This window comes from Agelaius tricolor, unplaced genomic scaffold, assembly GCF_023055355.1.
Source record: "Agelaius tricolor isolate 1412-34295 unplaced genomic scaffold, bAgeTri1.0.p SCAF_2, whole genome shotgun sequence".
Taxonomy (NCBI): domain Eukaryota; kingdom Metazoa; phylum Chordata; class Aves; order Passeriformes; family Icteridae; genus Agelaius; species Agelaius tricolor.
Genome location: NW_027269262.1, coordinates 92323674 through 92347138, shown reverse-complemented (window position 1 = coordinate 92347138; position 23465 = coordinate 92323674). Strand labels below are relative to the sequence as shown.

The window sequence follows — 23465 nt, the reverse complement described above, 5'->3', positions numbered from 1 at the left end:
CTGCACAGGGGGGGCTTGGCATGATATGTGAAAAATTTAAGTGTCCCCAAGAGTGAAAATATATGGACAGCTGCCAGTGTATTATGCAGTTCTCATCTGAGCATCTGAATTCCCCCTCAGTGAGCTGCGCTAGGCTGCAGAGCAGTCTGTAATTGGGAAGTTTGGCAGTGATGACAGAGATGTTCCTGGCATCCATTTTGACCAGTCTGTTGTGCAGCCGGGTCTGCAGAGCCTCTCTGGGTACCAGAGAGAACAGAGGCCTCTCCTGCAACTGGACAAGAGCTGTGGCTCTCCACACATTGGACAGAATCCACTTCAGCCTCCGGCACAAAGCCCCGGGAGCAACGGAGCCGGGGCCACGTTGCCTCTTTGTACCGAGTCTGGGCAGACACATCCAGGTCACTCACTCCAGACAGCATTCATGACCTGTGTCTTTGCTGTTTTTCAGTTGCCCAGAGGGGAGCTCAGAGCCTTGGCAGCAGCCCTGTCACAGTCCCCAGAGTCCCTGGGCTGTCCTGCCTGCTGAAGCACGGCTGGAGCGTGTGGCAGCTCAGGAACTTGGGAAGAGGCCACCACGTCCAGCTTGGATGTGATGTGCCTCACCCCACGGTGCCTTTTGGGTTCATTTAGGCACTCAGTTCATTCTTCAATGGCTGAAGGGAGATCCAAGAATAGGATTTAGCTATGGCTCACCCTCCCTTTCTACTCCTCAATACTCTAGAAAGAATAAATGCTAAAGAGAATGAAGGTCATCCACGGTCAAGGCAAGTCCACGCTAATCCCTCTCTGGAGTCTTGGCCGAGTCCAGCTTTTAAGTCCTGGGAAGTATTAGGAAATGGATAATAGAACAGGAAATGCCAGATTTTGGTAGCTGTGAAAAGGAGAGACACACATTGCCCATGCCATAGAGACAAAGGAGAGGATTTCCCTCTCCTCCCAGGCTATGGATGCTAGAACTAAATGGACACGGTGTCCAAAGTGGGTGAAAAAAGACTGTGCCACTCTTCTTGTGGGGCTTACAGGGAGGGCCCACACTGGGAAAAAGCCAATGGCTTGAGGATGACTTTCATATTTGGTGCCTAACCCCTTCTGTGCTTGCCCATATGGAATTTTCAGTAGGCACCCTTGCATGCATTTCAGAGGGAAAGAAAACCTGTCTGACAGTCCATTGCTCTAGCAGATCTTTCCTTTCATTTCTGAGCCCAGCTCAAAAAGGACTTTTCTCTGCCATCCTGGAGAAAGAACTGAAAGTGCATGATCAGCTGAAAAAGCAAGCTCAAGCAGCTGCAAGCAAACCTGACACCTTCTGCAACATTCAAGAGATCAGAAACTTTATTTGCTTTGTTTCTACACAAGTGATCAATTGAAACCAATCAATGAAACACTGGGGGTTGGCACATTCCTGCCTCCACCCCGTGGGCTCTGCCTGATCCCAACAGCAGCCCAGAGCTGGCTCCCATGCTAATGCATGCTCAAGCACAGATCCTCCAGTGACATCTGATCCTCCAGGATATCTCATGGGTGTCTAATTATTATCTAAAGCCCAGCCTGGGTAAAACAGAGTTTTTGATATCCCTTTTCTCCCACACCTTCTCCCTACATCTTCTCAAAACACAGTGGGCAGCATGATGGTTTATCTGATGGTTTATTTGTCATGCAGGCAACTGATTCTGATGCCACTTCATACCTCTCCTTCAAAGCCCATGAATTTAGGCTGCAGTTAAACCTTGCAGAATTTTTCAAGCCCAGCTTCTCCAGCCCTGCAGGTAAATCTCTTGCATATCTTTTCCTTCATCTGTTACTGAAGGACTTCTTGTGTGCCCTGATCACATTTCACTCTTACCCATTCACGATACCACCACTGAGATTTTTCTCCTAACCCTTCTCTTTTGTTCTGTTTCTCAGGCTGTATCCCTTCACTGGTTCATCCCTTCCCATAACACCAAACTCAGGTCTTTGCTCTCAGTGCCTTCTGACTTCTCTGTCCATAGCTCTTCCAACCAACAACCAGCCCACAATGGTGGCCAACCTCCTTTCTATCATGTCTTTGGAAGTGCTCCTCAAAAAACCTCCAAAAATCACTCTAGGTAGAAACCCATCTTTGCTCCCAGTATCTGCATACTGGTCATGTTGCCACACAACACATTGGCAAACATCACTTTCCTTCTCCATGTTCCCATTTTCTGAGCCACCCATTTTCCTATGTCTTAATCTTGGAATAGCAGTCATGAGGATTTGTTGCGTAGCACGGCTCAGCCCAGCTGCAGCTTCTTGTCCTATGGCAACAGGAACCAGGAATAATAACAGCAAGGTGATGACTCATTAAAACCAATAACCTCAATAATTAGACTTACTTAACTTTTCCAATTGTATAAACAGCTGAGAAAAAGAATAGAATCTTATGCTTTTCCAATACTTTTCCTTCTTCCAGTTTCTCACACAGAAATTGTCAGTATTGGGCACTTGTCATAGTCAAATTTCCTCTCTCTCCACACAACAGTAAATTCATGGAGTGAACTGAAATGTTTGCTTTGTCCATATTCTGTGAGTGCTGAAGACTCTCCAGCATCTCTTTGCTCTGAGCAAGGAGGAGAACAGCTGCAGCTCTGCCTTGGTGTCAACATTGTTCCAGCTGCTGTTGCTATAGGAAAAAGGCAGAACTGTCCAAGTTTCGAGTTCCTGAAAAAATCTGTTTAAGTCAGCAGGGATAGAATCTGGATGCAAATTTCTCTCCAGATCTGATGATCAGTGGGTGCCATCTACCACTTCATTCAGCTGCTGCTGGTTGAAGCTGCATCCTGGTACAGCCTCTTTGCTCTCCCTGTGACCTGCCCCTCTTAACACTTCCCTGCCCATTGCCTCTTGTCAGAGGCAAAGAGGCTTGGACCAAGGAAAAAGCTGCCCATGGGATTAACTGTGGGACAAGGAGCCATCACAAGCAGGACAGAACTCAGAGAGCACTGGAGGGAAAGGTAGCCTGGGGGCAAAACACTGGGACAAGCTAGCTGGTGAGATAAGGAGCAATCAGGCTGGCAGGAAGTGGGAGAGAGGAGGCAAGGAACCAGGGAAGAAGACCTGAGAGGACTGAGATGAAAAGGCAATGAAGTGACCAAACTGCTAAGAGAGGTGCGTGTCATCCCTGAGCAGAGCCTCACACTCCACTCTTCTTTCTCAGTCCTTGTCCCTGCATTTTGGGCCCACCAGGATCTTGTGTTTAACTTTGTCCTTCTTTAATTTCAAAGGATCTCAGTCCCCTGTAGCTGAAATGGCTGCTCTGGCCCCAGCAGGGCAACTGCCCTGCTGCCAGCATTGAGGGAACCTTAGTATGGATCAGACCTAAGGAACCTGGCTGCCAAACCTGCCCTACAGACCTCACCCCCGTCCCAAAAGAAGCACACCAGTGAGTACAATAATATGGAGTTAAAAATGGAAAGTGCTTTTGGAGAGAGATCAGCTGCTTTGTGAGGCAGCTGTATGTTCTGGAGCTCCTTTTGATGTAAATGTGTGAAATTACACATTTATTGCAGGATTCAAATGTAGCCATGGCAACATGATTATCAAACAGTTTCATATGGAAGTGTAAATCCATACAGGTTTCTGGCTGGCGAGATTAAACTGCCCAGAGACAGAGCTCAATGTATTCCAAGCCCAGACCCTCCATGCCCAAAAGGATTCATCTCTGGCTTCTGTGCCTGGGAAAAATTCCATTTCTTTGCAAGCAAATTGGCTCCACTCAAGTGGGCCAACCACCAAACAGATGGAGAAGAGCACTAAACAGGCCAGTACCCTCAGCAGAGAGAATTCACTGCTGCACAGGGTGACCCTTTCCTGAAGGCTGGTTTGGACAAACTCCTCTGCTCAGCCTTGCAAGGGGCAGGGACAGTTCAGGCAGGAGCTGTGTCTGCAGAGCAGGTTTCAGTTACACCTCGAGCATCATCAGGCTAAATTCATAGAGTGCCTGGGCATGAAAACAGGCTGGGCAGCCAAAGTCACCCCCTCACCCACAGTGTCCTCATGTGACAGCAATCTGGTGACATGGTGACATCTGAAGAGGGGACAGCAAAGCTGGCATGTGTACTGGCTGCAAGCAGGAAAGGGCTGTGCCCTTATAGCCTGGAAACCGTGACCTTGACGGTCATTCCTTGGAAACAGGGCCCATCCATTAATTTTCCACAGCTGTCAGCTCCAGGCTGAGCCACAGTGTCACAGCCAAGGAAAGTCAGGCACAGTCTCCTCCCCTGGATATGCAGCAGGCTCTGACACCTCATGTAACAGTGTCTGCACATAGACTGGGCTCAGCCCAGGGACCTTGTGTGTCTGGAGTGATAAGTGATGTGTATCATCAGGTGGACTGTGAAACAACAAGGGGAAAAAAAAAAGAGGAAAGAGAAAAAGAAAAAGAAAAAGAAAAAGAAAAAGAGAAAAAGAGAAAAAAGGAACCTGCACCCCAGTACGGAAACAGACTGGTGGGAAGGAAATAGAGGTTTTAAATAGGCACTAAAAGATTGGCAGAATTGGCTGTAAATGAAAACAGAGTAGTGGAAGGGCAGAACTTTGTCCTTGTTTTGCTTTTTTTTTTTTTCCAGAGCCTTGATGAAGCTCTTTCACTGAGAAACACAAAAGTAGGGCACAGTCCTGCAGCAGGCACCCGGGGTATCCACAGTCCTGAGGTTTGGGGATCTGCAGCATCCAACTGGAACCAGAGGAAAAGCAGGTTTTCTCCACAACAACATGGTGAGCAGCTTCCTGGGACACCTGAAGCATTTGATGGCAATGCCCCGGAGCCATCACCTAGGAATTCGCAGGATGGCTTCTCAGTAGGACGTTCCTTTCCTATAGTTAATTAACCTCTGGTCCTGATTTTCAGCAGGAACATCTCTTGTTTTCATCTTCAGCAAATGGCTCTAATAGATTTGACAGCCTGCTTTTAACTGGCACCCTCTTCTGCTGCAGGTATTTCTGGGCAAAATCCCTTCTCACCTTCCCTGCTGCAGTGTAAACATCCTGGAGCTCCACCACACTCCTGTTTCCAAAGCTGTGAAGTCCCAGATGGTCCATCAACCATCTTCCTCAGTTTCTTTCTCTGCATCGTGAGATTTTCTAGCAGAACCTCTTTACCTTTTCTCGGGCACTTTTTTAATAGTGCTGTTTCACAGAAGATTTTTGGGTTGGGGAAAAATATAGGCTCTTGGCACTAAACATAGACCCTTCTCAGTAAACATGAGGCCCTTGATTTTAAAAGTGACAAACCTTGCTTCTTAATTTAAAAAAGATTAATTTTTCCAAGCGTATTTAGAAAATAAAGAGAAACTATTGCTGTGCTAATTGCTATTACCAAATGATTTTCACATCATCTCCCACCTGTGGCCACACAAATACAGGTCAGAAAAATGGACTTGGAATTCCAGGCTGCAGCAGATCAAGTATCAGGTTTGTGGGTAACCATGAATTATCACTAAAATTTAAAGGCACCCAGCCCTGTCATTAATGCTGCCTGAGTACCATGACTTGGGAGTGCTGCTGTGCTGTGCTGCCATGGCATCTGCTCCCCAAATTTGGCCTCTGCTCCTTGAGAGAATGAACCAAACCTCCCTAACAGGGGAGGTGAAGCTGTTACCCACATCTCCTAATTCCCCTCGCTGCAGTCCTTTCATCTCTATGCTATATTAGCATTCTGGAGAGCACTAATGGGTGTGAAGTGGCTTAAAGCCATTTTCTTTATTGCTGGATTAGTGCTGGAAGGGTATGAAACTGCCGGCGCTCGGCTCGAGCACGTCGGGAGCTTTCTGCTCCAAGCAGACACGAGAGCTCAGAGCCCCAGCCCGCTCGCACAGCCCAGCTCACTGCTTTTATGAATGGAGTTAAAAACAACACACGCCGTGAAGCTGCTGCTTAGAAGCTTTTTTTTTTTTTTTCCCCTGATGTCCTGACTGCTCCGGCCAATACAAGCCCCAGTGCTCCGGAGCAGTGCACAGCCATGAAAACAAGGAAGTGGGCAGAAAAAGCAAAGCACAGGTTCCCTATCTGTTCCCTGCCTGCCTTTAGTTGAGCAATTCTACAACTCCAGATCTGTGATTATTCCTGGCAAGGTTTGTTCATCTCATGGGAGACTTTTGGAACAACGCAGTGCTTTTGTAGGGAGTGTCAACCACCAGGCGAACGTGTCTTCCAGATCAGATTTTATTTTTTTTTTAAATATGTAAGTAATTGTTTCTTTACAGATTGGTCTTTGCCTTTTAATGACTCACATTTCTACCTTGTCAGCTTTCAGCACGGGCCCTGCCCTCCCTCCCAGTGCTACAATCCTCCCAGATCTCACCCACAGTGCCAGGTCACACCAGGTGAAATCCTGAAGGAGGAGAATCCATTTTGTTGGCGCCCTGTCCAGATGTTCTGCTTACAGGGGCTGCTTTTTGGGGGGCTGCAGAAACTACAGGCACAGCAATCAGAAGGCATAAAACCGAGGTACAAACCTGCCTCTAAAACACTGAAATAGGGGTTTGTCTGTGGTTTATTTTTTGGACAAACCCAGATACATTTTCATAGCAATGGTGACAGATTCTCATTCCCAGCACTGCTGCCGTGCCAGGAGTCTCATTCCCACTCTGGCCTCCTGAGGTGCAAACATGCTCTTGAAAATAAGGACGGAGAATGCTTAAACACCCCTAAAACTAATAATTAGGTTTAAGCTCAATGCAATATAACTGCATCTTTTAAGAGGGTTGGGTTTTGGTTTGGGTTTTTTGTTTTTTTGGTTTTTTTTGAAGCTTTTCCCCCTTCATTGCTCTCTGAAAATCCTTCAACATGAGGCAGGGAGCAATTATGGAAAATTTCAGGCTGGATGGTTAAAGCATGGCCAGCTTGTAAAGTAATTGGAAAGGCAGAAAGAAAATGTTTGGCAACAGGGGATAAAAGGTGGTGTGTAAGTGGAGGATTTTTTCTTACTGCAAACTGTCCTCTCTGATATGTCAATTGTGTTTGGCCTGATCCCTTGACAGTCCATTAATTTTTTGTCCAATTGCAGGCTGCTGAGGGCAGATAAATTTCAGGCTATTATGGGAACACCCTAGAAGTTTGTATAGAAAGGAAACTCTCTGTTTCCTGTATCATCCTTCTGGGGATCTTGAAAGAGTTCACAAAAGCCACTTAAGCAAACTTTCTTTGCTGGATAACGGAAGGAAAGGAAGCTGTGAACAAGCAAACAACACTCAATTCCATGAGACAAGAGATACTCTTGGGTCATTTGAGAGAAAGTAAAGTCTGTGAATGAAATACACACACACACACGCAGAAGAAATTTTGTACTCTGAAAATAATGGGTATTTTTGCACCTCTGCACTCTTTCTGATTAAAAACAATGTAAATCCTGCAAACCACCAGTGAGATAGGTGGTGGAACATCCATCCCTGCAAGGCATGAAATGTGTGGAGGGTTTTTGTGGTTCAAATAATACATCTCAGGATGAGCTGGAGATGGTCATGGATCAGCTGAACAGCTCTTTTCTTTTCTTTTCCTTTCCTTTTCCTTTCCTTTTCCCTCCCTCCCTTCCTTCCTTCCTTCCTTCCTTCCTTCCTTCCTTCCTTCCTTCCTTCCTTCCTTCCCTCCTTTCTTTAACAGTGCAGCTGCCACAGTTCTGCTACAAGCAGCTCTGTGTTTTTTGTCACCCAGACAAAAAGCAAAGGTGTGAAGAGCTCTAAGTTTCCCCAGGGCTGGCTTCAAGCACAAAATTCAGACAGAGCTCAGGGAGCTGGGGGAAAACTCAGGATTCAAGCATTCAAAACTCAGCCTTCAAGCCCTGGAAATATTGGGGGGTTCCATTTTATAGGTTTGTCCCTGTCTCTGAATTTTACTCCAGTAATCTAAGGAGGTGACATTGGTCAAACAGTGAATCCCTTTTCCTGAGAAGTTTTAAATATCTTGGTTTCAGCTGCATTTCAGAGGGAGAACAAAACCACAGAGAGGATGAAATGCTTTAAGTTTGTTAAAATAAGCTCTTAGAGGAGAAGATTTGTAGCTCATCTGAAATATGGGGGTTGTGGTTTTTGATGTGAGTAAATCCAAGTGGTAGAGAGACCTTGTATCTATTCAAACCACAAGAAAACAGGTTCAAGTTTGCAGTCAACAACAATGCATGGTCATTTTAGAAGAAGAAATGGTTTGGGAGAATACTTGGTTAGCAGGAAACTACCTGGGCACTGACTGAAAAATTTTTTAAGGCATTTAGGAAATCAGTTCATCAAATGTGAAAACATTTTTTTCTAGCAGATTCTGCAACATATGCCTATGGTCTGACCAAAACCACTAATGCTGGGGGCGGGGGGGGGGGGGGGGGGGGCAGAGAGAGAAAGAGCAAGGAAAAGATATTGAATATTTAATATATTAAATATTTGCCAGCTGGAATAAAGAAAAAGGTTTTGTTGAAATTTGGGGCAATCCACTCAGGCCAGTTCTTGTTTCATTGGGACTGGGGAAGGCCTTTTCTGACAGAAATATAGCTGATTACTTGACAGGAAAAATCTAAATTCCTCAAAAACATTTCTCCTGGTCTCTTCTCAAAGTTATCCACAGGAACAGTGCTTCCCTGGGGAGCTTGTTAAACCTCCCAAATAACCTCATTGCCTTTCTCTCAGTTCTACAAACTTCCTTACCTTCAGCTGTAAGCTCTTGAGTCTGCTCTCCAGGTTGCAAATGATCTCCATTCAAATCATCTGCTGTCCTTCTGTGCTCTGGCCCAGGTGAGGGCCAACACATCCCTGTGGAGAGTGTCCATCTGCCCAGCGTAACTGCATCACCAGTCCAAAGAAATGGGCTGGAAGCTGTTCAAGGAGAAAAGTTCTTTACTCCTATTCTGACAGTAATACAAAACTTTTGGTCCCACCAAAGCAGCCTTGAGTCTTTGAGGTTCTTAAGTCTGGAGCTTAGTTGCCAGGCTCCTGATATAAATAAGGAAAGAAGCTGCTGAACTGATAGGATTGTCTAAGGAAGAAGAGCAGCAGGAAAGCACAATTCCATCCTAATCTTCCTGGTCTTTGCTGTTGGCACAGTGTTCATGCACACAGGACACCTTCAGGTCCCCCTTCAGCAGGTTGTGTTCTAGCCCTTGGAAGGTCTGGGAAGTGTTTGAGGGAAAATTATGAAATTGCTTGAGGAGAAACTGGAAAATGAAGCTGTTTTTATAGGGGTCAAAAGTGAGAACTGGAGGCTGATTTGTTCTGTGAAAGGGCCTGACCATGACCTGCCAGCCTTGGCTGCTCACACAAGGTGTAGGACTGTGGAATGAGTCAATGTGTGCGGTTTCTTCAACAGAAAATTATACTTCTTTTTTTTTTTAGGGTTTCCTACCAAATCAACTAGATTAATTGATTCATCCCAAGACTAAACTCTTACAATTCCATAGGCTGAGTTCTGGGGTTCCACAGTGTATTGCCATGTATTTATTCCTATAAAAATGTCTGCAAATTGCATTACCTATCCCACATTCCAAAAGGCTTCTGTCCAGTGCAGTCATTTAAGGAGAGCACTGTATTTGTGGGGGTCTTTGTAAGGGCCCCTACAGAGTTCAAGCAGTGCCTGGGTAATGTCATAAGGTTTAGGTTCTGCAAGGAGCAGAAGTAAAAGAGCTGGAGCAAAAGACCCTTATGGGTCCTTTCCAAATTGAAATATCCTATGATTCTATAGAGTACAAGAAGATGACAAGGAAAGGAAAAGTTACTCCTTTTGGGAGTAAGTGGTTTTAAAATCATTTAGGTTGAAAAGCGAAACTAGAGCCCAAGAACAGTGGTGTGAAGTATCCACATTGTACTTCAGGTAGAGGGACTTTCACAAGTCCAACACTCCATGAAAATCAATGACTGGGGTGACATTCAGGTCTAGGAAAAGGGGAAAATTGCTGAACACATAAGTAACTCAAAACAATTGTTTTGAGTTAATTCCAAAAACTGTGAATGTTTCAGTTTACACTCAGCTTTTAAGAGCAGCAGGTTGGGGGGGAATGATTAAAAGAATCCTGAAAAAATCCCAGTATTTTGTAGGGGATTTCCACTCCAATCACTTTGGCATTTCATTTTTTTCCTCAAAGTTTAAAATTACTTTCATAACAAACACTTTAGGGTCTGCAGCTGCTTGGTTCTCTAGTTGTGTTTGGAAATTCAAGCAATTAGAATAAAAAGTATTCACCCAATTTGGTTTCTCAGTCACAAGTAAAACAGCCTGCTTGGGGTTATTCTTGAAACTTGGGTTGCTTAAGTAATTTAAATAGATTTCTATTTCAGAAACAACACAAGAGCCAACAATTTCACAACTAAAAGCTCGAGGGCTACAAAACTTGGCTTCACCTAAGACTCTTAACATTGTTTTTCATTATCTTAATCACTAGGTTCTTTACATACTAATTTTCCATCCTGTTGCCAACCAGTGCCAATCCAACTCGCTTTTCCATCACCCAGGTGAGTGTTACTCATGTTTTCATGGAAATGTGAAAACACTCTGAATACAGTCAGCACAACAGTGTCCATTTCTGTGACTGCTCATTGGCTTCTGCCAACACTGAGTCATATCTGCAGAAGTCACTAACACAGGTGTAGCTTCTGAGTTCTTTCCTAGGATTTTCCAAAAATATGGATAATGCTGATGGTTGTCCAGATGCAGTTTTGATGACACAGGGCTAAACAATTTGTTTATGCTGGGACCCAAAATATTGCAAACACCAATTAGGTATGTGACTGATTAAGCAAGGGGAGAGATGAGATAAATCACAGCACGTGGTTCTAACAGGCCTTAGCAGAGCAGAGAATAAAGTGAATCCTCCAAGAAGGCTACAGAGGATTCAGGTCCCACCTGGTGATCAAAACAGTGGGCCCAGTAACACCTGCACAGTTTGAATCCAGCTGGAGCCACAAGGCTGCAAAACAAGCAGGCAGTGTGAACAGGGATAAATGCTCAGTTAACTAAAGGTCATCACTCAGTGTCTAGAGCTACAAACTAAGCATTTGTGTGGTGTTAAGGTAAGAAATAGTATTTTCTTCTCTCTGGGTTAGTTCAACTGCCTAGCATCTATTAATTAATCCATGAAAAAATTGTGTTATTATGAGAAAGCATTAAGTAACCAAGAACTATAGAATGATTTGTGTTGAAAGGGACCTTGAAGCCCATCTCATTCCAATCCCCCTGCCACAGGCAGGGACACCTTCCACAATCCCAGGTTGTTCCAATCCCCATCCAACCCAGTCTTGAACATTTCCAGGGATGGGGCATCCACAGCTTCTCTGGGTAACTCATGCCAGTGCTTCACTACCTTCTGAGTAAAGACTTTCTTCTTAATAGCTAATCTTTACTCTCCCCTCTTTTAGTTTGAAACTGTTCCCCCTTGTTTTATCACTTTCTGGCTGTGTAAAAAGTCCCTCTCCATCTTTTTTTTACAAGCTTCCATTAAGTGCTGAAAGGCCACAAGATCTCTGAGGTGAAACTTCAGAAAATTTGGCTTTATGGGAGGCAGTAGGAGTCTGTGCAAGCAGAAGACTAACTGGTCTTTTTTTAGACATTCACCAGTGTAAACTGAAAATATTACCAGTCAGCTTTCACCAAGGTAAAAGTTAACGTGAATTAAGTCACTTGAAAATCATCTCAGACTTAAACAGTCTCCTGTACTTGAGGCTTTGGTTCAGGATTTTGGTTCTCTGCACACACAATATGATGAAAATATATCCATTTTTCAATAAAAATAGAGCAACCAAAATACAAATATCCCTGTGCAGCAATGGAAACCTCATAAACATCACAGTCATGGTTTCATAAGAGGCAGCTCAGAAGGAAAAGTGACTAATCTCAGCTCATTGCCCAAGTGCAGAGAAACAGAAAAGTTTCAGAAAAGTAAACAGAATTAAAGAAAAATTAAAAAGAGAGGTTCTGATGTCTCCAAGACAAGGGAAGCAGTGACTGAACTGAACAAGCCCTGCAGTTCTTAAGTGCTGTCTGGCAGCATTCTAACTGCTCTTGGCACTTGAGGACTGAAAGCCACAGTTCTTGAAGGACTGTCACGTCACCCCTTGACACCTATAAACTATTCTGAAACTTAATTCCTCGCAGTTTTATTGTGAAGATAATTATAGACCACATAAACTCAAGAGGCAGGATAATTTCTGCAGCCATTAATATCAGGTTTCAGCTGTGCAAACCAGGAAAATAATGACAGAGAACTCTCATTCTTCAAGGCATGAACTCATGATGAGACCTCACAAGTGGCAGAAGCAGCAAACCCAACCTTACAGCCTGTATGAGCACCTTGTAACAGAGCTGCTATCATGAGCTGTTATTTTCCGTATGAGGGTGATGTGAGAGAAGTTATAGCTACTGCTTTTAGAGTAATACAATCATTTCAGTTGGAAAAGACCTTTAGGAACATAAAATCCAACCATTAACCCAGCACTGCCAAGTCCACCACTGAACTATCTCCCCAAGAGTGACAGAGATCACCTCTCTCATCTCTCTTGTAGACAGTGATAAGGTCACCTCTCAGCCCTCCTTTCCTCCAGGCTGAACACCCCCTGTACCCTCAGCCACTCATCATCCAGACTCTTCCCTAGCTCCTTCTTTGGACACACTCCAGGACCTCAATGTCCTTGTTGTTATGGGTCTAAAACTGAACAAAGGATTTGAGGTGTGACCTCACCAATGCCCAGCACAGGGGGATTCCAGGTTTCAGTGCAGGACGAGGGCAAAGGGAACCTACACCTCCACCACCCTGTTTGCTCAGGACTGTTGACATTGCTCTGGGGTGGCATGAACCAACTGGCTCCACATGGGTGGACTTTGGGCTGGTGACAGGGCAAAGGGCTGAGTCACACTCTACACCTTGAGTTCTGTTGGAAGCCCTTTGGCTCTCAGAAGTCAATTTTGGCTAACATGGGCAACCTGAATGGACCTGAAAATCTGCCTGTCTGGGTGCCAGTCACAAATTCATACAATCTCCTTCTCTTCTTCATTAAACCTTCTTGAGTCTTGTCTGTGTCCAGATAAAATATCTTTGGTTGACTAGCCACAAGTTCACATCTGAAAAAAACCAGAAGCATCCCAATGCTTTTAGGGAAAAAAATAAATAGGCATCAAGGGACATGGGCCATTTTTTGTACAGCCATTAAAGTTCCATTGTAATGACAGCATGTGTTGGGGGAGGGTGGGAAGGATAAACAGCAGTTTCAAGTCCAGAGTCTGGGTCTCCCATCAGATATATCACCCTGGGGCTGAGTTACAGGCCGAATGTGTAGAAGTTGAGACTCATTTTTCATGTCCTGTTTATAAATCTCCTGGCTGGGAGACCTCACCTGGGTTTCTGGGTGCTCAGATTTGCTTCAAGCACAGCCTCAGGCTTCCCAAACCCACGGCCACTCCCAATCAGGAGACACCTCAGAGAGCTGTCTGTGTCAAATATCATTAAGTCTGAAAGCAAGTCAAAACAATCCCAAGGGCTTCTGTCCATCCAGAGGGAGAATTACCTTTTTTTTTTTTTTTAAATCACAGCTTTGAAAGGATTTAGGAGCAGCAGCGTTCTCGGGAGGTTTGTATAATCTAGGAATCCCCTTGTTTCATATAAGGCAATTCACACTAGATCTGAACACTGGCAAACAGTCAGCTAAATCCATTATCGCATGATAATGCTCAAACATTTCATTAATTCCTAACCAGCTGTCCTCTGCTCCCTTACCCCTTTCATCATGCAAACATTTCTTTAACTGTCTAAGGGAGGGGAGAAGGGAGGATCAGCCGCAGCCTCATAAAATTCCTTCACCCGCTTGGCCTGCGGCAAGTTATTTCTTTTGACACGCGTGTAAAATAATATTGGGGGTGGTGTTTGTTTGGCTTGGCTGGATGGTGAGTTTTCATAACAATTTGGTAAGCCAAGTACCTGTGAAATGGAGTACAGAGAACTCATGGCAGCTTGTTGATGAGCCTGCCGTCTGGTTGATTAACATCTCATTAAATAGGGAAGACCCCTTGCTCCAGCATCTCTGCCAAGACACAAGGCAAGGTGTTTGGAGCAGGATGCTGCTCTCCAGTGGTTTGAGGTCCTATAGGTTATTTCTCTTTTAAAGTCCTCGGGTACTCCACGCCAAACAAACCAGGGGAAGTGAGGGTAAGCACGGGATCAGTACCTTGGAGGGTTCTCCAGCTACGTGACTCACTGAAGTGGATACGTGCATGCCAAGAGCCAGAGAGAGATTTTAAGGCGATTTCTGAACGCTTTTTTTAAAAAAAGCTTTCCCTGAAGTGCCTCAAATCCCTCCACGTCGCTTAGGGACTCTCCAAAGACCAGGATTCGCCACTCTGCTGAGGAGGGACCTGAGGGGAGGGCTCAGGGGGTGTCTCCAATCCTGCTCTCAGCCTCAGTCCAGGGGCTTTTCTCCCAGCCCCTCTTCCAGGCAAACGTAGCACACGTCTGGACAGCACATCAGGCTCCTGACTGACACTCGTTCCTCCCCTGCCAAGACATGAGAGTGCGTTTATTTATTATGGGTTAAATATTTGGAGTTGAGTAAGAACCTCAGAGGGAAAAGGTGGGTCTGTTTCCTTGGATTTTTTTCTACCCCCTCACTCAGTATGAAAAATCACATTCTTTTAAACTAAAATGTTAGGTTTATGGAAAAATTCCCCTTTCTGACTTTAGGCTCAGCTAAAAGCTGAGAATTAACAACTCCTGAGTGAAAATAACATGAGGAAATACAGTGGAGTAATATCTGGACACGTCTGGACATGTCTGGACATTGCCAGAATGGGTCTAAAATGTCAGGCTGAGGTAAGGATCACACTTCACCACAACAGCAGGCAACAAAAGGACTGAAAAAAAAGTACTTTTAAATTTTTTTCAGTTATTTAAAAATGAGGTGTCAAAACATGAGGTAGCTGGGGCTGCCACAAACTCATGGGTAACAAGAAGCACATCTTAGAAGCTGTAATGATATCTTGAGATCCTTTCTTGGTGTTTTTAGGTGTGTTAGGGTCTCAGAATTTCCAATAAAGTAATTCAAGACTTTTTTTCTTACCACAGAACCATTAGACATTTCTATAAGTATAGGTATATGTTGTTTCTTCTGTGGAAGAACCTTTAATGTTTTATTCATGTGTATTGCAGTTTTGATACAATGGATGTTGTTTTGCTGTCAAGAGTAGGTGTTACACTGGTCTGTTATGGGTGTGTATCCTTTATCTTCACCATTTGACTACTTAAGATAATTATTTGGCCACTTTTTGTGTTTATAAACATCTGTAGTATGTCTTAAAAACCATCACTCTTTGAATGGACTTTGGACATCCTCACCAGAGGATGTTTAATTTAGTGAGTTGTGCATGACTGGTCATGCATGCTTTTCAGCCCTCAGTCTGAATTAGCCTAAAACCAAAAACATATTGATAACAGCATCATAGAACAAAATATTGCTCACTTTTTTTTTTTCTTTAGGACTTGTAATAGAGTCTCTCTGTTAGAATCAAGATTCATCTTGCTTTTTAATAGATGTGTACAGTTCTTCCATTTTGCCTTCTGTGGTTTTCCTTTTCTGAAGTCTGGTATGCTTTGCGGTTTATTTATTCATGAGCTGTAGAAAAAGAAGTTCACCATTAAAAAAACTTGTTTTGGAATATCTACTTAATGGTGTGTCAAGAAACAGAAAACAATTACACTTACGCAACGTAACGTGCATTTTTACATGCCACTTGCAGGCTGCTTTACGTATCCCCAGTTTATGTAAGTAATGAAAATTAAATATCATGCTAGCCTGCACAATGCAGTCAGCACAATTAAAGCTAGGAGACCTTAATTGGGAATAAAAAAAACACACACCAGTGCTAAAAAAACAGTCTTTTATGGCAAGTTTGCAGAGGGTTCTTCCAATTTGGCAGGGCTATGGCTGTCATGGGGAATGAAGTGTTTTCATGTCCTGAGAGTCACTGGGCCCTGTGTGTTGAGGGTTGTGTTCTGCAGATGTCACAAATACATAATAAATGCCACATGTCACCCTCTCCATGGTGGCCTGGCACATACCCTGTCATAGGGCTGGACATGAGGAGAGGCAGCTCATGGCCTGTGGTGGGCAGAGCAGCAGGGGAAGGTGGGAGGCAGGATGGGACCTTGACTGCCGCCAAACATGAGGAAAAAGTATTATTCTCCTTCATGATGAAGGCCAATTTCAGCAACTTGGGGCCAGCATGTTTGCAGTGTCTCAGGTAGAGAACAGCACCCACTCCTGTACTTCCAAGTTGCTGGCTTGCAGCTGTACTTGGCACAACTTTGCCCTGAGTGGGGCAAGGGCTCTGTTTCTGTGCAAATGCCCACTACCTTGGCAGAGGCAGTGCAGGTAGAGCCTCCATCAGCCCTCAGGTTGCCACTCGTGCTCCCTTTCCAACCAAGAGCCCCCCTTCAACCAGGAGCGGTGTCAACAGACTCATCCTTCAACCCTGGGCAGAGGGAAAAACTCCTGCTACACAAACTGGGGAACAAGATGCTGGAAAGAAGCATTTCAGAAAGGGATCTGAGGGTCCTGGTTGCTGGCAAGATGAATGCAAGTCAGCAGTGCCCTGGCACCCAGGAGGACCAACCCTGTCCTGGTGTCATCAAGCACAACATCACCAGCTGGGCAAAGGAGGGCATTGCTCTGCTCTGCTCTGCACTGGGGTGGCCTCACCTTGAATATTGTGTGTGGGTTTGGGTACCACAATATAAAATAGAAAGCTATCAGAGAGCAACCAAAGGAGGGTAATGAAGATGCTGAAGGGCTTTGAGGAGACAAGGAATAGGAGGAACAGCTGAGGACACTTGGTCTGTTCACCCTGGGGGAGATTGAGGGGAGACCTAATGGCAGTCACAATTTCCTTATAAGGGGAAGAGGGGCAGACACTGATCTCTTCTCTGTGGTGACCAGTGACAAGGGAATGCCCTTATGTCGTGTCCGGAAGATTTAAGTTGGATATTACAAAAAGGATCTTCACCCAGAGGGTAGCTGGGCACTGCAACAGTTTCCCAGGCAAGTGGTCATAGCACCAAGCATAGCAGAGCTCAGGGTGTGTTTGGACAGCTCTCACAGGCACGAGAGTTTGTTTGGATTGCTGGGGATTGTTGAGGCTGTCCTGTGCAGGGCCAGGAGTTGGACTGGACTCCTGAATACTCTGTGTCACTCTGTGACGCTGCCATCCTCCAACACCGGCCCCACCATCGCCCGCCTCGGCTCCCCTCACGTGGTCACCCCTGCGGCGGACGCCTGGGCGCCCCCGTAGCCCGCCCGCCCCCCCCCAGCAACGCCCCCCCCCAGCAACGCCCCCCGCCCGTCCCCACCCTGCCGAGGCCACGCCCCTCGTTACATATTCATGAAACACACCCACACCCCGAGGGACGCCGCGCCTCTTGATACATATTCATAACCCACACCTCACGTACCCCCGGGAGGCCACGCCTCTCTCGCTGCATATTCATGACCCCGGGGGCGGGAGGGGGCGGAAGCGGAAGCGGAAGCGGGTGCCGGTTCCCGAGGACCCGGTATAAAGCGGCCGCCGCTGCCCGGTGCCGCCGCGTTCGCGCCGCCGTCAGTGACCTCGTCCCTTCCCTCCTTCCCTCCCTCATCCCCCCCGCCCTCCCCGGCGCCGCCGCCTCCCCCCTCCGCCGCACGGAGCAGGTCCCGGGTGCTGGGGGAGACCCGGGGGCAGGTAAGGGGGGCGGCGGGAGCTTGGGCTGTGAGGGGTGTCTGGAGTGAGGACGGCGTGTGGAGGCGAGGGGCGGCTGAGGAGCTGTGGGGTGACGGGGGTGAGGGGCTGGAAGGCGAGAAAGGGCTTGGGGTGAGGGGCTGGTGAAGGTGAGGAAGGGCTTGGGGTGAGGGGCTGGTGAAGGTGAGGAAGGGCTTGGGATGAGGGGCTGGTGAAGGTGAGGAAGGGCTTGGGGTGAGGGGCTGGTGAAGGTGAGGAAGGGCTTGGGGTGAGGGGCTGGTGAGGATGAGGAAAGGTTTGGGGTGAGGAAGATGAGGGGCTGGTGAGGATGAGGAAGGGTTTGGGATGAAGGAGGTGAGAGGCTAGTGAAGGTGAGGAATGTGAGGGGTTGGTAAAGTTGAGGAAGGGTTTGGGGTGAGGGGCTAATCAGGATGAGAGATTTGGGGTTAGGAGCTGATAAGTTTTTTAGGTGAAGAAGTTATGGAACTGGAAAGGTGAGAGGGTTGGGGAGCTTTGGGATGTGGGTATGTAAAATCGTGGAGAAGACAATGAGGATCTTGGGAGTGAGGGACATGTTAGGCTGCAGAGGTGGAAATTGGAAATGCTGTGTGCTGTGGCGAGAAATCAGGTCAAAGGAACCTACAGAGGTTGGGAAGGGATGAAGAATGAGTAAGGTGATGTTGGAGTGACTTGTTTGGGGTGTCTGAGATAGCCACCCCTTTCTCATCAGAATTTAAGTGCCCCTTTAGGGTTGTGTTGGGTGGAGACTGCGCTGGAAGAGGACTTGACAAAGGGACCAAAGATGGAAATTAGCGTGCCTTTTCAGACTGTTAAACTTCAGTAGTCTGCCATTTGAATAATTCCACACTTAATCTGTCACCTGATCTCAAAGCTTTATCACAAAACAATTGAGTCTCTCCTTGCCTGATATGATGGTGGGAGGGTACTGGGGAAAGAAATTACTTCCAACTTTGCTCTTAAAACTCCATGAATACAGCAGTTTTCCTTAAGATCATGTTATCAGTGATCTGCAAGTCTTGAGGTGCCTCAATTTAGCACCTTTAGCAGGTGCAGAAACTCTGCTTGACCTTGAAAAATACTCTCTCCATGGGGCAGTTTTCTGTTGGAGTGCTTTGCCTTCAGTATTTTCTAGGTATAGAGAGGAAAAAGGAGGGGAGGCAAAGATTTTGCCGAGGCTCTGACTTGGCACTGGGTGCGGTGAGTGAATCAATGTTTCTGGAGCCTGGCTAATTCAGGGACTTACAAATGGAAAAGCATAGGAAAGATATTGCAGGATATTGAATGTTAGACAGAGGAGATGTTTTCTCCTTCAGGAAAAGAGATGATACAAGAATTGGATCTACAAGGAGAGGCAGCACTTGGTACAGACACAGCCAAATAACTGCATCATTATGAGGATCTGTGGGAAGGAATTGCACTGTTACAGCATGTATCCTCTGTGCTCTGCAAAAACTGCTCCAGTGTGAGCTGCATCGTGTTCCACTGCTGTGATCAGACAGTGCTACTAAAATATTTAATGAAATATGGCTTGAGCAGGTGCTTGAGCTCAAAGAGTGAGCTTGTGAATACTTTCTGCTTCCCTCCCCAAGTCAGGCTTTTTTGAAAATATCTGTCAGAGGGGGGTTGCTGATGTAATTGCACTGCTTGTGTGGCTTGTGTGACTTCTTCCCTCCTACCAGTACTGTGAAAGATAAGGTCTTCCTTGCTTGGTTTGTTTAGTGATTATACTGGATTGATGAAATGTTCAACATGCCTAGTTTTCCCCTTCCTAAATAAGGGAAGAGGTTTCAGACAAGAGATTAAACTATTTACTTGACACTTTGGCTATAAATGCCTACAGAAGTGTTTTTTACTGTAAGTTTGAAAAGCTGACACTACCTTAAACTCCTAAAGATGCATCCAAAAACATCTGTGAGTTCCTGTTTATGTCAAAGGTAGTGGCAGCTGCTGTCTTGGAAGTGAGAGCTTCATTCCTCTATTAATGAGATTAAATTGGATACTTAAGGGAGTTTTCATGACAAAATAACAATTTCCATGATCTAATGGGTGGGATCAGTGGAACAACTTCTATTTTAGTTTGCTATTTGGAGTGTCAGAGGCTGGTTTACATGGGTTGGCTTGTGCCTCTCCAAGCAAGTAAATGATAGCAGTTCTTGTGTTCAATTATGTATGACTGAGGCATCCTCAGCAAAAGGAAAATGTGTGGTTCTACAGATAAACTCTCCTGTGTAGCTGTGGGTTAACTCCTGCAGGATCCTGCTGTTCTCTGCGAGTCTGTTGCTAAGAAAGGAATGAGCAGTATCTGCTGACGTGATCTTGCTTGGATGCTGTGGGGACCGCCTGCAATCGAGGGCAATCCTCTCCTTCCAAGATGAAATGTGCCTTAAAAATTCAGTCTGTTTTAAGTACAGTTGTATTGTGCTGCCTTGGGAGGTTGTTTTCTGCTGGAGATGTCCTTATTAGTCATGAGAAGGTGGCAGGAACACTGACTAACAGCTGATGAACCTGCTGCTCCTTCTGTGTTGTGTTACAGCAAAACTCAAGAAGTGCAACTTTGTTCATTTGCCTTTTCAGTGGGGGGGCACAAGTGGAATATTTTTGTGGCTTCCAGTGAAGCGTGGTGTAACTCTGACTGAAACAATGCACATGCTTGTATGTCTAAGTGCATGTGACCTTAAGTTTTCCCACTGAAGCAAGTGTTCAGCCTGTTTGAGGAGCTCTCTGAGGTAACTGCCTTGATTCTCCAGGTGGAAATCCAGGCTCTGAGAGAGCAAGCTGAAGTTGGACCTGTCTCACAGGGCTGTGACCTCCAAGGTTAATTACCTTTAAACTCACTCCAGTCCTGGATTCTCTGGCAGCTAGAAAGTTAAGACTTGGTAATATAATGTTGCTCTGCTTGTATGCTGAGACAGGAATGCATGGACTCTGCCTCTGTCCCTGTATAAACTTAAATGGATCATTTATAAAAGCAAGGAGAATATTAACATTGGATGGTACCTGCAGAGTAATTCACCAGGGAACCTGCATCTAACATATGAAAAACTTTTCATGCAGTCAAAATATGTTGCCAGCTTAAAAAAGATGTTGAAGCTTTAGGGGTCATGAATTCCTGGGTAGGAAGGTGATGGCTGGCATGACCTGCCAGGTGATGCCTGCAGTTGTGAACACAGCTGCATGTAACACTTCAGCAGACACTGATTTAAGCTATAAACAGTTCCTTTACACAAGAGCATTTGCTCTTGGCTAGCCTGTAAACTCTGCTTGTGATGCACCATTTATTTGAGCACCTTATGACTTCCAGCAGCAATTCCTAGAGTAGAAAGCCAGTTCCACTGGCAGAATGTGGGCACTGCTACTTGCATATTGGGCAAAAGCAGTGAAATCCCTCACATTGCTCGTCACAAGAAGTTGGAGCTGGCAGCTGCTTTTGAGCTTAACTTGTGGTCTGTAACTCCTCTGCCCCTCTAAGAACATAAGCCATCCTAAAATAATTTCATCAAATGATCAAGCAGTATCTGTTGAGCAACAGTGTATGTGTGCTGGTGTCATGTTTGACATAAAAACAAGCTTCACTTGCCCTTCAAACTGACTGCAATGCTATAGGCTACTTTTAATAGTGTAAAAGCATGCTGAACAGAGGCAAAGCTATTGGAGTTGAAATGGAGCTTTCCAGCTGATCTGCCAGGCGAGCCCTGTGGAAGCGACAAGGCTGTCGTGACGGAGGAGGAAGCTTTAGCAGCTTGCAGAGGAATGAGTAATATGAAGAACTGTTTGTGCTGTGTTTTAGTTTTGCAAGGGTCACTCCCATGACCTTTATATCTGTAATACTTGTAAGATCCCAGGCTGTGACCTATTCCAACTCTAGGCATAAGATTCACCAAAACTGCCAACAGAACAGCCTTGTGTGCAGTTGTTTCCTTTAGAGATGGATTAACTGATCTGATACCTGTTCTGTTGGAGCTCATGGTCCTTCAGCTTAGTGTCAGCCTTACTGAACACTTTGATTCAGCAGTAGTCCCTTGACTTGGGGATTACAGAGTGCAGAGAGCATTGCTTAGCTTAATATACCAGCATTAAACGTGACATGAGTGAAACAATACTTTTCCTAAGCAGAGCATTACACCTGCCCATAATGACTGTATCAAGTCCAATACACTTTCTAGCTGTTGTGTGTTTAATGCTCCATGCAAAACCAGAAAACAATCCAGTTGTCAAAGTTGGAGCAGAATGCTGTCAGGATGAGTGACACCATGTGTGTAGCTTGACAGCTGATGTTTTAAACCTGAGAGTCACCTTTCAGACAGGAGATCTGGGCAGCCCAGAAACCAAGCATGGCAGCAGACACATTAAGCTGTGGGGTGTTGTGAACCAGGGACTGCGTGCTTTCAGCGAGCTGCTGCTGTCAGGTGACTTCTACGGTCAGCAGCTTATCAGTTACCCACACATCTTGCAGTTGGGAAACAGCCCTGCCCAGAGAAACTACCCAAAGCTTCCACTGGTAAACAGATATAATATCCTGCTTCTGGGACTGTGAGGGGCTCTTGTATCCAAGCACTGAGTAATTACTGCTCTTCTAAATAAAATGATGACTCTTTAGTGTGGTAAAGAAGCATAATATTCCTCCAAGTGAAACAAGGTACTCTGCATGAAAAAGAGCTGATTTCCTGCTATAAAATCTAGACCTCCAATAGAGTTGCCCAAGACTGAATTTGCCTTAAGTTAAAAGCTGGGCTTTGGACACTCAGTGATGGGTTCAGAGCACTCAGTGTCTGAGCCATGGAGTGGTTTGTGCTGTGACCTAACTGGCACACGGTGGCTATTAACTAAAGCCCCTTCTTGCTGGTACTTCCAACAAGTGCTGTGCAGTCATTTGGACTGCAGCTGGCATACGGCTTTGTAACAACTCGGGACAAGCAGCCAGGTTTCCTCATCAAACTTGCTCTTGGCAAGTGACTCTGGCAAGCATCAGGACACAAGGCTTTTGTTGGGTAATGATTGGGTTTGGCTTAAGAGCTGCTCCTGACCTTGGTTTGGCTCTTGCTGGCATGGATTCTGCTCAAAACATGAATCTCAATCTATAGATGGTGGGAAGTTGGTCTCTACAATGTGGACAACTACCGAAACTTAAGACCCAGTTAAACATGGAGAAGACTTGATTTCCAGGACTCCCATTTATGGAGGATAAAGACTATTAACCTTTAGCTTTAGGAGGCCTGGCTGGCCTCACACTTCAGGCTTGACTCAATCTCTTTTCCAGTGTTACATGAAGACTGACTAATCTGGTGGCCTGAGGTGTTCTGGGAGGGGACTGAGACATACTTTCCTTGCACGGCTGAAATTGTCAGTCAATAGCTGCTGCTCATGCAGCAAGGCACAAAAGGGTAGGAGATAAGATTTAGTCTTAAGAGTAAGCCAAAGATACTTTAAAGAAAATTCTAGTGTGTAAATGGCAGCAGAAAGGTGTTACCCTGAATTGTTTTGCTAAACTCTGTTTGAAGTGGATTTTGTCAGTATTCTGGGGAGAGAAGGTTGGTTCTCTCAGCAGAGTGGAGAGAGGACCTAGTTTCCTCATCTTGTTTTAAATGAGAGCTCTAATGTTTTTGTAACTGAAATTGAAACCAGTGTTATGCTGACCCTGCATATTTTCTATCCTCTGCTGGCTGGCCTGGACTACTTCTGCATGCAGTGTAGTTCATTTATTTTGGAGACTTGAAAACAAGCCATTATCACCCTTCAGTGCCAGATAAATAAATGATCTA

The 23465-nt window shown here is 45.5% G+C and overlaps 1 protein-coding gene across 4 annotated transcripts in view; it reads left to right on the top strand.

Annotated features, from left to right (window-relative positions):
* Positions 1-23465, top strand: part of SLC45A4 (solute carrier family 45 member 4) — an 85175-nt gene that overhangs the window by 4966 nt on the left and 56744 nt on the right. The window contains exon 1 of one of the 4 annotated variants that reach the window (XM_071421886.1): positions 17537-17688. The exons of the other annotated variants lie outside the window; for them this stretch is intronic. The gene's annotated coding sequence lies outside the window, so the exon portion shown is untranslated. Of the gene's footprint in view, positions 1-17536; positions 17689-23465 lie in introns of those variants that run through there. 4 annotated transcript variants of the gene reach the window in all.